Consider the following 11825-nt stretch of genomic DNA (forward strand, 5'->3'; position numbering starts at 1 on the left):
CATCTGGGTCTTTCTCTGATGGAAGGCCTCTCCTCCTGGATTTCATCTGCATTTTCTTATTTTAAGGAATGGGTGGGGGTAGGATCATTTAGCCTAGTTCTCTGCTGTGGAATAGTGTTGATGCTTTGGATGGTGTGTAAGCTCAGAGCCCAAACAAAAGAGACAAAGTGGTGGTGGCACAAGCACTTGCTGCCTTAGAACACGGAGCCTCCCTGACATTTGGTTAACCATGTTAAAGCAATAGGTCGCTGGCCTCCCAGCTCTTGCACCCCACGAGGCTAGTCTCATTGCACGGGATAGAGTGGGTAGGCTTCAGCAGCCCAAGGAGTTGCAAGGCTAAGCACTGCACAGGAGAGGTCTGCGGTATAACGACTTTCTCCTGGGAGATAAGTCATCTTGCATGAAGGTTCTATGTCATGATCTCCTTCCCCCAGAAAAACGACATCGGACTGGTCAGGGCTCTCTCTGGGGATAAGACCCTGGAGAGGAGCTTTGTACATGTTCCGAATTTGCACATGGGGATTTGACCTCTATCTCCACTCCAAAGTTGTGGGTGTCCTATTGCTTCAAAAACAAATGAATAGGGGGAGATGTGAGGAGCCGCCCTCGCTATCGCTATTGCCGTTAGAAGATGGCGCTGACATCTGCTGTCAGTTGGAGTTAACCGTTAGAAGATGGCGCTGACATCTGCTGTCAGTTGGAGTTAACCGTTTAAGCTGTGCCTCTCCCGTGGCGTCATCTGGGGTGATGTGCAAACCACCAATCCCGGCTCTACATGTCTCACTCGGAGCTCCTAGGCTTATATAAGGGGCTGGGTTTCTTAGCTTGGGGTCTCCCTCTAAGAAGCTGATCATCTATCTCTCAAGATGCATTAAAGCTTTACTGCAGAAGGATCCGAGTGTTCTGCGTCGTTCTTGCTGGCGAGACGGTAGCGCGGGACAGGTTATCTTGTTTTCTCCATCTATAGAGATTGAAAGCTTTGCTGGGTATAGCAGTCTGGGCTGGCACCTGTGGTCTCTTAGTTTTGGTAGAATATCTATCCAGGACCTTCTGGCTTTCAGTTTCCATGAAGAAGCCAGGTATGATTCTGATAGGTTTGCTTTTGTATGCTCTTAATATTCTTTCTTTATTCTGTATTTTTGGGTTTTTTACTATTATGTGGCAAGGGGATTCCTTTTGTGGTCCACTCTATTTGGTGTTCTGTAGGCTTCTTGTACTTCCATTGGCATGTCTTTTTTTAAGTTGGTAAAGTTTTCTTATATGATTTCGTTGAATATGTTTTCTGCCCCTTTAAGGTACATTTCTTCTTAGGTTTGGTCTTTTCACGGTGTCCCATAATTCCTGGATATTTTGTGTTAGGGATTTGTTGGACTTAAGATTTTCTTTGGTCGATGAATATATTTCCTCTAGTGTATCTTCAACCCCTGAGATTTTGTCTTCCATCTCTTGTATTCTGTTGGTTTTGCTCGTGTCTGTAGTACCTGACCATTTGCCCAGTTTTTCTATTTCCAGCCTTCCTTCAAACTGTGTTTTTTTTAATTGTCTCTCAGCTTTCAATCCTTGCACTGTTTGAATTGTTTCTTGTAATTTTTTCTTTGTCTTTTCCTCTCTTTCTTGCATTTGTTGAAGTTTTTGATTTGTCTTTTCTTCCATTTCTTGCATTTGTTGAAGTTTTTGGATTATTTTTTTCTTCATTTCTTGCAATTCTTCCTATTTTTAGATTTTTTTCCTCCATTTCTTGTATTTTTTGGTTTTATTTTCTTCCATGTCTTTAAGGGATTTTCTCATATCTCCTTTGAGGGCCTCTATCATTTTCATGAAGTTGTCCTTAAGGTCTTTCTCATCTGCTTCTTCCGCAATGGACTGTTCAGGTCTTGCGGGTGTAGATTCTCTAATTTCTGGGGCGGTGTCATATTTGGTTTTTCTGTTAGTGGGTGTGTTTTTGTATTGTCTCCTTCCCATCATTTCTTCCTTTGGGTTCAGAAGGAGTTTCTTCCTCCCCTGGTGCTTATGTGACCATGGTTCCTTTCCAGTGGGTGGGAACAGGTCCAATACCTTGTTGGCTTTCCTCTTGCATGGATGGAGGCCATCCTAGTATCGGAACCTTAGCAAACTCTGGGTAGGCTGGACCCTTGCCTCGCCTGTCCTGTGGGTGGAGATTGGGACAGGGAAGCTGGCATTCTCTGTGTGGGCTGAATCCTGTTGGGCTTGGATCCACTGTGCGCAGTCTTCTGGTCTCCGGTGGTTCTGCTCAGGCCACTGGAAAGCAGGCTGGAGACAGACCCACGCTTACCTCACCTGCCCCGTGGGTGGAGAATGGGACTTTGGGGAGTAACTTCTATATTGATTTCCATCATGGCTGCTCTAGTGTACACACCCATCAGCAGTGCTGAGAGATCCACCTTTCCCACGTTCTCAGATATTTGATGCCATTTGTTTGCTTGTTAGCCATTCAAGCTCAGGTAAAATAGGACATCAACATAGTCTTAATACATTTTTCTGTGGTAGCCAAGAGTACAGAACATCGTTTCAAGAATTTAACAATTTCTGTTTCTTCTTTGGGAAGTATCTATCCAGCTCACTAGCTCTATAGTTGACTGGATGGTTTTTCTAGTATTTAAATTTTACAGTTATTTTATATTTTTTGAAACAGGGTCTCACTACATATTCTAGCTGACCCAGAACTTGCTACTTAAATGAGGCTGACCTTGAACCCGCAAGAATCCTCTTTCCTCTGCCTCCTAAGACATGTAGCTTAAAGTGTTTGCCATTGATTGGGAAGTCCTGTGTATATGTCAATAAAGCACTCTTGGCCAGTAGGGAAGCAAGATAGGTGGGACTAGGAGTTGAGGAGGATTCTGGGAAAGATAGACACAGGCAGTCATGATGTAGCCGCCATAGGAATAAGAGGTCCAGACCCCTTTCTCAGGTTAGAGAAAATACATAGATTAACAATTATGGGACAAATACTTAAGTCAGAGATAGCCAGTAAGAAACGAAGCAAATGGCTAACAGCTTCATAATTAATATAGCTTCCTGTGTGTTTGTTTGCGGCTCCGGAACCAGGCTGCCAGGAAGATTTCACTCTACATATGGTGTCAGCATGTGGGATTGAATTTCCATGTAGAATGACAAGAGCTTAAAAGGAATTTTAGAAACAAAAGAATGGAGAGAAGCACAGCTTCTTGGTAGCAGCATTTTTCTCAGGTGAGCTCTGTTTTGCTAGAGACAAGCAGAGACTCACAAAGCTCGCTTAAGGGAGTCTTCCTGACTCAGCATTAAAAAAAAACAACAACAAGGTTCTCTTAAGAGGCTCTACTAACAATTAAAAGGTGTGTACCTACATCTGGAAGTGACAGTGAGCTTATCTCCAAGCTGACAGCTTTTACTGGATGTCAACATAGACTGAGACGGTGCGCTGGAGTCAAACTCATGCCCGCCATCTTGGAAAAGAAACTACAGTTTAAACGGCCGTGGTTTTTAGCAGATAAGACATGTGGCCAAAAAATCCATAAAGATTTACAGTAATGTCAGATTCAGATAAAACCTCTAAAGGTTTACAATGTGTTTAAAAATATAAGTAGGATTGAGAGAGAAAAAGAAACAGCATAGTGGTAAATAAATAGAGAAGCCGGCTGTGGTGGCACACGCTGGTAGGATTTGCTCCAGAGGCAGAGGCAAGAGGATTTCCAGAGAAACCCTGTCTCAGAGAAATAAATAAATAAAAGTAAAATAAATAGGGTAATATAAGCCACGTAAAGATGGAAAATACACAAAAAGTCTAGATACTGTTTGCTATTGTGTTTTTCAGTTGTTCAGTGGCTAAGGAAGTATAAACTGCTGAAATATACTTGATTATAAATGTTGCTAAATTAATCCAACTTATATATTTCAAAAATGCTTTGTCTTCTAACTTTAAATATAAGGACCAGTTACTTTGGAAGAGAGTTTTTATTTTATGTTTCTACAAAAAATGGAAAGCTGTGGATTCCTTCCAGGCTTCTGTGGTTTGATGAACCAAGACCCTCAGAAGCAGTGGGCAAGGTGTTCCAACAATTGAGACAACTAAGGTGATGCAGCCTTACAGACCCCAAAAATAAGGACTTATACAGGTTTCTGAGTTTTGTCATGATCCCCATTGTATGAACAGTTCCCCCTTCCAGCAGAAAGCAGTTTGAAATGAGCTACGTCCAGATTTCCATATTGTTTATAAATACTTGCTTTCATTTGAATGGAGTTGCTTATAATTGGTTAATGATCACAACTAATCTCTTTTTGAAAGTAAAAGGGGAATTATGGTATGGAAATAAATACTTTGTATTGGTATGGTTTTTCTTTTATTGATACAAATTCAAGGTCAATTTTGTGATATGTATATTTCCTCTCTTCTTTAAGTATTGTGTTGATACTGTTCTTTTAAAACATAGTAGTTACTTATAATAGTCAGAACTTACAGTTAGTTAAGTTAGGTTTTATAGATATACAGAAATGTATTTGAGATAGATAGACAGTGTTCAATCCTTTCAAAGACCTTCAGAAAATGGCATTTAAAATGATTTAGGGTTTTTCTTGACAATGAGAAATGTCTGCTCCTGGCAGTACCAATTGTGTCTGAGGGGAAGATGGGCATCAAAGAAACTTGTTATAAAGTTTTCTTTCAACATGGCAAGTTAGCCATTTGGGCAAGAAACTGCTCTTGCCTGGACTGTTTGACTGTTGCTGTATAAACTGGACATGTAGGGCCCATAGGAAAGTGACTGCTGAACTCAAACAGTCCTTGAGGGTTCCTACTTCATGGAAGAATCTACGAGACTTTCTAAGGACACAGAAAAATGACTGACAGACTGCCAATGCAGATGGACAGTTTGAAATTTTTACTTTCCTGAGAAGACTTCCAGATACATTGTGGCCTATGGGCTGAAGTTGGATGCCCAAATGTTACAGAGGAACTTTGGGTGACTGTCCAGGTAGCGAGATGTCTCTGTCAATTTTAGTGTTTATATATTATCCTTCTGTTGTCTTTGATGGAGTTGAAGACAGATAGTTATAATCATAGTTTCCCTTAGTTATGATAAAAGATAAGCTAAATATAAGACTTTAGACTCACACAGTTAGGATAGATAATAAAATACTTTCATTAAATCTTACTAAATGTTAATGGAAAAAATATTGTAACTATGTTATTACTTGATAACTATTCTGTTATATATAATTTGACTATGTTAAAGTTAAAAACCTTTCTTTTTATTTAGATAGAAAAGAGATGATGGGGAAGTCCTGTGTATATGTCAATAAAGCACTGTTGGCCAATAGGGAAGCAAAATAGGTGGCACTAGGAGTTGAGGAGGATTCTGGGAAAGAGAGACACAGGAGTCATGATGTAGCCACCATAGGAATAAGAGGTCCAGATCCTTTTCTCTTGTAAGAGAAAATACTTAGATTAACAATTATGGGGTAAATACTTAAGTCAGAGATAGCCAGTAAGAAATGAAGCAAATGGCCAACAGCTTCATAATTAATATAGCCTCCTGTGTGTTTATAACCAAACACCCAACAGCTTCATAATTAATAGAGCCTCTGGTGTGTTTATTTGGGACTGATACGGCTCTGGATCCAGGCTTGTGGGAAGACTTCACGCTACAGGCCATCATACCCAGCTTGCAAGATCTTCACATGTCTTAGATATTAATCTCCTACCTCAATTTAGAATGATATTTTCCCCCACTCTATAGGCTGTCTCTTTACTCTAGTACTTGTTTCCACTGCTATACAAAAGCTTTAAAATTTCATTTGTCAATTCTTGGGATCATTTCCTGCAGTATTATAGATATTTTACAAAAGCCATTGTCAATGAGTGTATCTTCAGCTATTTGCCTGTATAAACTTACCTATGTAAATGTAATTACTTTTCTCTTATGAGTTCTTTCTTGGCAAGCTCGCTATTGTTATCTAGAAAAGATACTGGCTTTGAACGCTGAGTTTGTATCCTGTTACTTTGCTGAATGTTTGGCAGTTCTACAAGTTTTCTGGTAGATTCTTGAGTGTCTTTTATGTATAGGATCACATCATATACAAAGATCATGTCCTTTCCTGTATGTTTCCTTTAACTTATTTCTCTTCTCTCGTGCCTCAACAAAAATTGGAGAATTTCCAGTGGCCATGTCAGATTCCAGGGGATTGGCCCACCAAGAACAAAACCCTGGTAGATTAATCTTAGGTAGCCAAGTCCCCGAGAGTCACAGCCACAGAACATTTCTTTCTACTGCTGCATGTTTGCTGCAGTCATTCTTCTCTGGTACCTGGCATGGTGTGAATGTCTGTGGGGAGATTCCCACTGCCCTTAATGAAGTATGATCATATCTTGGAAGTATTCCATTCTACTGGGCATTTTTACCTGCGGATTATTATGGAGATGATTTCCTCCTAAGGTGTACTATTTAGCTAATCCAATAATTTTACACAGTCAAAGTGTTGGTTTATGTAGGATTTTGATGATTTAGGATTTTTAATAAATATAGTGAAGGATTATGATAGAGGTTAGTTTAGTGGGAAAATTAACATAGGTAAAGCCTCTGATAAAGCAGAAGCTGCAGAGGGTAAAAAAAATAAAACAAGGAAGTGTCCCACAGCTAGAATACTAGTTTCTAATAAGGAGCCATATAGACTGTGGCTTAGGTTAATGATTAAGAAAAATGACTGAGTCCCAGTAGCACTCAGCTGGTTTAAATTATTTTAATCTTAATATTGGGAGATGTATTCACAGATTTAGGAGTGCATCATAACTGAAACAAAGTTTTGAAAATAACTCAAGATTAGATTGAGATGTTTTTGTTAAATACCTTTGAGGTAAAAAATCCAAGAAGACCATCTAAAGTTTCAGAAAGTCACATGGTTTAGTGAGGGACTCATTAAAGTAAGGGAGCAAAAACAAAGTAGATCAGATTACTAGCCGATCTGTCTTTCTTGCTAGGATAGGATGGTGCCCATTTCTGCCCCCAGCTTCTTGATATAAAAAACTGTTGATGAATAGGATTTAGAGCTGTTCTTCATATACAAATGTTTAGATCTGTGAGTCTTTTAAGAGTCTTTATGAGATTACCTTTCAAGATAAGTAAGAAAATGACTGGTCCTTTCTTAGTAACACGAAATGCAGCCTGCCAGCAAAATAAATGACTGAGAAAAATACCTTGCTTGCTCACACTCTGTTAATCTATAACAAGTTGTTTGGACATGAATGTATGTGGGTTCTTGGAGCAGCTTGTTTTTCACCAATAATATGAAAATATTTGATCATGTAAGGGATATAGAAAAGATGCTGGCTTTATTTTGCTTGTATTCATTGTAATCATTCACTTAAAAAATAGAATGTAACCACAGTGTAATTTTTATATTGCTTGGAAAATTTTTGCTGGCTTACATAAGCTGTAAGGGAAAAATAGTGAGTTAAAAGGAAAACATCAAGAGTGAGAGAAAGAAATCACCAGGAAAAGTGTAGAGAAAAATAAGAAGAGAAGAATGAAAAAATAAGTCAGAAGGAAATAATAAAGAGTGTGTCTTTTTCTCTCACTCCCTCAGATAGAAGTCAGGTATGCCGACTCCATGTGTCCCCTTCGAGCCCTGCACTGCTGGAGACTAGATCTCAGGGAAGCCGTAAAGAATAAGACTTGTAAGAGTGGGCATCCTTGTCTTGTTCCTAATTTTAAAGGAAAGGCTTTTGGGTTTTGCTCATTTAGTAAAGTGTTGGCTGTATGTTTTTTACGTATAACCTTTGTAATCTCCAGAAATGTTCCTTTGGCCATGTGCTTTTATCATGAAAAGAGTGAAGTTTGACATAGACCTTTCCTGAATCTACTGAAATTATCATGTGGTTTATGCCATTAAGTCCATTTACATATTGTATCATATTTATTCATTTGTATAATGTTGAATCAACCTTTCAGTCCTAGGTTGAAACTGACTTGGACTTTAATTCAATTTGATAGTATTCTACAGAGAATTTTTGTGTCTGTGTTCCTCCAATCAGTACATAATATTATTGTATCTTATGCTCTTTTCCATTTTGTGTGTCTTCTGCTCCCAGCATTCCGCAGTTATCTGTAGTTTTCTGTGTAGCCTTGCAGCCTCCTGGGCTTTGCCCCATTCACTTTCATGTGTCTCTTGCTAACTCAAGTTTGGGCAGTCATGTTTGTAAGATTTATGGATGTAGCTTCTGATGTTACTAGGAAACATAACCTCACAGCAAACTCTCTGGTCCTCTGGCTCTTAGAATCTTTCCTCCCTCTCTTCCACAATGTTCCCCAGCCTTAGATGCAGAGTGTTTTGGAGATGTATCCACTGGGTCTGTGCTCAACAATTCTGCATTTTTATTGGTTGTGGTTTTCTGTTTCTGTGGTCTACATCTGTTGCACAGAGAAGTTTCCTTGATGAGGAGTGAAGACTGCACTTTTCTGTGGGTGTGAGGACAAACGCTTAGATTATCAAGGATTACACTGATAAAGTGCAGGTTAACTATTCTTTTTAGTTCCATAGAGGAGAGTGCCTCTGAGAATGTGGCATGCTGTCATTTTATAGCATTTGCAAATAATGCCAAGTTGCTCTTCAAAAAATACTGTACAGAATAATCTTCAGCCATATAAGACAGCAGTCATTTTCTGCCCACACCATAACTGAGAATAATAATTTTAATTGAATTGTCAGTTCAATAGTTAACTAAATTATTATCTGTAAAGATGTGAGTTATTGAGGTTGTTTTTCATGTTTATCATGGGGTTTTTTCTTCCTTTATGTGCCTATTAATCTTAAAATTGTATTCACTTTGTACTTTCTATGTATTTGTAACTGGCCTTCCCCTTTTGTGCTATAACTGCTTTATTATAAACAGAAAGTATTTCTGTTTTGCCATTTAATTGTGCTTTGTTTTGTTTGCCGTAACCGTCTTGTATGACGGACTTCCCAATCCCCCTGCCTCCCCCTCTTCTCTTGGCCACTCTTGGAGTGTCCATCCCTTGGGAACCCCCCGCCCCATTTGCGACAATGCAACCTGAGTGCTTTCGCTTGCGTTTGCTTCTGTCCTGCACTTTGGGCTCTCTTGATCTTGGGTGCCACTGACCCCTCTGTAAGAGTCCCCCGGAATACATGGGTATTACTGCAGGGCAGGGCAGGGCACACTGAAAATCTGTAGAATCATCACCCCTATTCTAGAATTTACTTAATCAGTACCCTTCTGAGTATTTAGATTGCAGAAAGTTTAGTATGCAGAAACATAAAAATGAAACACAGCTCTTTGTCATTGATCATTTTGGCTGTGAACAAATACTGCCATGTGGTCCTGAACTCCAGAGCTGAGCTAGACAGAGGCAAACTATTCCCTAACCTAGATCTCCAAATTGTATAGTTAACATGTGAAGACACATGGCTCTGTATGTATATACACAGATATTTGTATATGCATGAATAGAATCTTAATATTTACATCTTAGATCAATCTATTCCATTGGCAAATTAGTGGATTCTTACAATATTTCTGTTTGTGAAGACATGCTGTCTTGGGCATTGCATTTTCTAGAATGAGTATTTGTCTACATGTAACATAAATCACATTCACAGTGATTGAAGGGAGACTTATTTTTATTCTCTTCCCATGAACAACACAGTCTGAGTAACAACCATCACCAGAGTTCATATCTCAACCTTTAGTCCTCTGGAAAAGAAAGTCTAATGCCTTGACCATGCCTAGCTATCAGAATGTCTAAGAAATGTAGTCTTCAGTTCACTGTGAATCCAGCTAAAGTACTCTTCTGATAATGGGAAATTTAACCAGCTGTAGAAAGGTTCTGTTCAACTTAGACAAGATCACTTGTAACCACTCATAGAAATGCTCTGTGTTGCTGTTTCCTCTCAATGTTGATCAAACACTTTTATAAAACGTTTAGGAAGTTATTAAAATGTTAGTAATCCAAAATAGAAAGTTGGACTTACGGATTTTCTTTGTTTAAGGATATTGACTCTTCTGAACCAGGCCTACAATTTCCAGGAATGGTCATGATAACCTATTCAAAAGCATTTTTCAAACAAATGTTAATTGAACAATGTTGCCAACACCAGTTCTGAGAAATACACCAGAAACAAAGTATCTAATGGGGAAACAGGCTTCATGTATCTACAGCATATAATTTTATCCCCTATCTGAATTCATAAACACTTGAGTAGAAGTTATTTACTAATCTTATTTCTAAATGTGAAAAATGTGTATGTATATCTTTAATTTTTGTTCTGAGATTCAGAGTGAAAGACTTTTACAATAATGAAATGAAATAGCAAAGTCAATTAACATGCACAAAAATTATAGTTTATGTAAATTTTCCATAAAAGTTGAATAATGTCTATGGTAGAATGAAATACGTTACACACCAAAATTAACCTGATTTTGAAGTTAGAAAACAAGTCTTGTTGAAAGAATAATGTGTGGCTAAAAACAGAATGAAAAACTAAATGTCACAAATACATAGCCCAGTTTCCATTAGAGAGAAGCTGAGCATTCAGCCTTAGTTATGTGAGGGAAAGCATTTTACTGACATCTCTTTGACTCATCCGTGTGTACCGAAGATGAGACTGACTGTACCTTACAAGCACACAGCGCAGGCTCTGAATGACAAAGTTCAGGCTCTGTCTAATTGATGTGGGAGTGTAGCAGGTGGCTTTGCCAGTAGGCATTTTTCAGCTAAGGATCACGATTATGCAACATGCCACATCAGGCCATTTCTGTTCTTGGCCTCCTTACGCCCAACAGGAAATTGATGGATTTGTACACATGATTCTTCTACTTAGACCTAGGCACCTGCATGTTTTGTTTTATTTCATTTTCTCAACTGTATGCACATTTTCTTGCACTCACATTTTCCTGCTTGGAAAAGCATACTTACAGGCAGTGGGATATCTTCGTTGGTGACCTAGAGCCCTCTGAGGCATACCCCACCAGAGTACCAGAAATGCGATGGTCTACACAGCAGGCATGTGCGGTACCCTTCCTAATTGCTTTCACATACCACCCAGGAATGTTCACTTCAGCAGAAGACGGTACATCGGTGAGCCCAGCAAGGTTCAAGCAAGTGCAGAGCGGCTATGTAGATGTCCCCTACTAAGCCAACATCAGCAAGCCTGGAAGACAGGTTCTGTTTGAAACAGAGCTTGTTTCCTACAGAGAAAAGCACAATGCGCTTTAAGGCACGTGTCCGCTTACCAAGAAACAAAAAGGTGACATAGAAACAGAGAGAAACAGGTCAGCTCATAGTGCCTTCCTTTTTCACATCTCCCTTCCAGACGAGTAAGCCAGAGGTGGGGACTGTTAGAATATGCAGCCAGCCGCGCTATCATTTATATGCTGTGGTGCTTTTGAATAATTCCATGCGATTAAATGTTTATGTAATTGCATCAAAACTGACATAAAAATGAGTGAAAATCTATATTTAAAAGCTTTTAGTTTGTCGTTATTTAGAACACGTAGCACGTTTGCAGTATGCGGGAGAAAGTGAGAAGGGAGAGAGCTCTGTGTTAGTACTCCGCGGGGAAGGCCCCGCCCCATTTCACACTGGGCCTCACTGCTGCCGTGTCCTTCATGGTGTCCTGCAGCAGCCTCTAGCGTGTGGCTTGGCGCTGCCCCTTCAGCATCACTGCCAGGCTCTGATGGCCTGTCCTCTCACCCCCACAGTCCTGCACCCTTTGAAAGGTCCCCTTTCTGCTTCTTCTAGCTAGGGTGTATGTACACTGTGTTTTGCTGCTGAGCAACGAGGTACGATAACAAAATAAAACTCCACGTCCTCACTCTG

The sequence above is a fragment of the Mesocricetus auratus genome, unplaced genomic scaffold (genome assembly GCF_017639785.1).
Source record: "Mesocricetus auratus isolate SY011 unplaced genomic scaffold, BCM_Maur_2.0 Super-Scaffold_15014, whole genome shotgun sequence".
Taxonomy (NCBI): domain Eukaryota; kingdom Metazoa; phylum Chordata; class Mammalia; order Rodentia; family Cricetidae; genus Mesocricetus; species Mesocricetus auratus.